This window comes from Pan paniscus, chromosome 11 (genome assembly GCF_029289425.2).
Source record: "Pan paniscus chromosome 11, NHGRI_mPanPan1-v2.0_pri, whole genome shotgun sequence".
In the NCBI taxonomy this organism is placed as follows: domain Eukaryota; kingdom Metazoa; phylum Chordata; class Mammalia; order Primates; family Hominidae; genus Pan; species Pan paniscus.
In genome coordinates, this window is record NC_073260.2 from 103,543,708 (window position 1) to 103,547,583 (window position 3,876).

Sequence of the window (3,876 nt, forward strand, 5' to 3'; positions counted from 1 at the left end):
TTAGCCAGGCATGGTGGCGCATGCCTGTAATCCCAGCTACACGGGAGGCTGGGGGCATGAGAATCGCTTGAGCCCAGGAGATGGAGGTTGCAGTGAGCAGAGATTGAGCCACTGCACTCCAGCCTGGGTGACACAGTGAGACTCCATCTCAAAAGAGAAGACCCTAATGAAAATAGTAAACCTTTAGCAAATACACAAATGATGCCCCATTCTGTATTCTTTTTAATTTTAAAAATAATGACACACACATACAGGAAGATAAAAGGTATAAAAATATACTAAGTACTTTTTAAAAAGGAAAATTCATGTTTTGGATTATTACTGAATTGTTGCTAATTACTGTAATGTAAGTCATATGTCCTTACATAGTTTTGTAAAATGCTTTCTTTGAAAATCTAAAAAAAGTGTGAATAACTGATAGTCATTGCTGTATCATTGGTGTATCACTCAATTTTTGGTAAAGAATTATAAAGATCTTACCTAGAAACTATGTAAAAAGGTATTAAATATATTGTGATGTAAGAATAGGATAATAAAAATGTAATTTTAAAAATGGATAACTTATTTCCACTAAAGAAAACATTTGGAAAGAAACAATTGAGTATTAGGCTACTTGAAATCTTTATAAATATATTTGGATTTAAAAAAATTATCCTTTTAAAAAGCTACATTTTTTTCTGCTTTTATAGTTATCTTCTAAATTTCAGAAAAATTATGAAAAGCTTTAGTGTGCAAGGAGAACATAAACCCTTCACAAATTTTAGGTGAGTTAATCTTAATCACTCCAAATAAAGATGGCTCCTTACACTGCCGAAGTACATGTACAATCAATCACTAAAACAAAGAGAAAATTAGAGAAACTACACTTTACTGGGTCATTATAATAAATTAAAATTTCATTATTAATGCTTTAATTTTTTAAAACCAGATTAACTTAAAAACTTCTTAAAATTGAAAACCAAAAGAAACACAAGTGAATTTATAATTATTTTAAAACAGAAATGAGGATTGACAGTAATTTGAGATATCTGCAACAATTGTAACATAAAAAGATCTTACATTTCCTTTGGTGACAGACACAATTGTTAATACTACTGTGGTTGGTTGCCTATATTCACAATGGAAAGGAATACTAAATTTCATTATCAATTAGTGAAAATAAAGGTGTAATTTCTTTTTCCACTTAAGTACATGTTCCCCAGGTTAAGAAACCCAGACATAGTGAAGTCAAGACAGTAACTATCTGGTTAATCGGATGTTACCAAAATCGCAAAGTTGATGTCTTTGACTATCTGTCTTAACTGTATGTTCACCAAATCCCTATTTCATTTTGTACAGTGTAGACAAAGGCTTACTTTCTCAAATCTAAGTAACATAGATGAAATAGGAACCATTAGATATTTTGAAAACATATCTAAGACAACTTTTTTCAGTAACTTTTTTATTGTGGTAAAATATAAAATATACTATCTTATTCCTTTTTAAGTGTGCAGTTCAGTAGTATTAAGTAATTTATATTGTGCAACCATCACCACTGTCCATCTCCAGAACTTTTTTTACCTTGCAAAACTTATACCCTATACTCATTAAGCAATGGTTCCCTATTCTCCCATCTGCCCTGTCCCTGGCAACCACCAATCTACTTTTTGTCTCTATGATTTTGATTGCTCTAAGTACCTCATATAAATGTAATCATACAGTATCTGTCTTTCGTAATTGGCTTATTTCACTTAGCATAATGTCCGCAAGTTTCCTCCATTTTGTATATGTCAGCATTTTCTTCCTTTTTGAGGATGACTGATAAGGAGGGACTTACTCCTGTCATTTTGCTATTTGTTTTCTACATAGCTTAGCTTTTTTGTCCCTCATTTCCTGCATTACTGTCGTCTTTTGTGTGTAGTTTACTTTTTTATAGTGAAGCATTTAAGTATCTTTCTCAGTTCTTTTGTGTATATTCTGTAGCTGTTTTCTTTGTGGTTACCATAGGGTGACATTTAATATCCTGAAGGTAATTTGGACTTATGCCAGCTGAACTTCAAAAATATACAAAAATTCTGCTCTTTATATCTCTGTCAATCACTCCTTTAAGTTTCACAAAATTATATACACTGTGTGTCCAAAATCAATTTTTAAAAATGCAGTAGTCTCTATGTAGAAAACAAAAAGTGGAGTTACAAACCATTGTTACAAAAGTACTAGATTTTATAATTGCCCATGTATTTTTCTTTACTGAGATCCTTATTTCTTCATGTGGCTTTGAGTTGCTGTTTAGTGTCTTTCCATTTCAACTTGCAGGACCCCTATTAGCATTTCTGGCAGGGGCAGGTCTAGTGGTAACATACTTTCTCAGCTTTTATTTATCTGGGGATGTCTTAATTTCTCTCTCACGTTTGAAGAACAGTTTTGTCAAATACAGGAAATGTGGTTGTGATATATTTTTTTCCTAACACTTTGAATATGTGAGCTCACTGCATTCTGGCCTCCAAAGTTTCTGATGAGAAATCTGATAATCTTATTAAGGATCACTTATATGTGATGAATTGATTTTTTCATGCTACTTTCAAGATTCTCTTTCTGTCTTTGGCTTTTGATAGTTGTGTGGATCTCTTGGAATTCATTCTACTTGGAGTTTGTTGGTCATTATCTGGCTGTTCTTCAAATATTCTCTCTGCTCCTTTCTTTCTCTCTTTTCCTTCTGGGATCCTCACAATGTGTATGTTGGTCTGCTTGATGGGTCCCACAGATCCTTATACCCTGTTCACTTTTTTCCAGTTTTTTTCTATTGCTCAGACTAATAATTTCCATTGTCCTATTTTCATGTATACTGATTCTTCTGCTGCCCAAATCTGCCTTTGAATACCTCTAGTGAGTTTTTCATTTCAATTATCGTACTTTCAGCTCTTGAATTTCTTTTTTGTATCGTCTTAGATTTTCTCTATATTGATATTACCATTTTGTTCATCCATTGGTTTTTTTACTTTTTCCGCATGCTCTTTGGTTCTTTAAAAAACATCCTTAAGGCAGTTGTTGTAGAGCCTTTAGTGGATCCACCATCAAGTCTTTTTCAGAGATAGTTTTTGTTTTTGTTTTCATTTGAAAGGGACATACTTTCCTGTTTCTTTGTATGCCTTGTTATTTTTTTGCTGAAAACTGAACGTTTCAATCTAATAATATGGTAACTACATCTCACTAAGGTCCCTAAGTTAATGTTTTTTTTTTAAACTATTCCTTACTTTGCCTGCCTTGAGCAAGTTGTCAAATGTGAGAATCTGTATTTATTTCAGAAGTACAAATAGATACAATCTCAATGTCCAAAATATTTCCCCAAAGAAAGAATCTTACAATTATTTAAGTTTACTTATGGAGAAAACATTTTATGGTACTAAAGTGTTAAAGTGATTTAAAATTAAGGTTAAAATATGCTAAAAATTATCTCCCTTTGCCCAGTATCTATCTTCCACTCGTTTATTATTGCTTTTTAATAATTATAATGTTTCCCGTTGGTTCGGATAATTTTAATATTCTTCTCGGTCTGAGTTATATGCTAATGTTGATATGACATGTTTCTCCAGGGTAGTGTTCAGATTGTATGTTCAGGGAGCAACAGCCACAATTAACAAGTTCACCTGTTTAGAATGCAGATTCCAGGGCTCCACTAAAGATAGTTGAATCAGAAGCTCCGGGAATAAGCTCAGGATCCTACCTTTTGATAGACTCCTCAAATGAGCCTCATGCACAGAAAAGTTTGAGAACCACTGCTTTTGAGTCTAAATTATTTCAGCTTTGGACAGAAAGAAAACTGCTAAAAAGAACTACTTATATAAAAGCCACCAATGTTTTCAGAACAGGGATGATTTTTTATGGCTTTAAAAATCC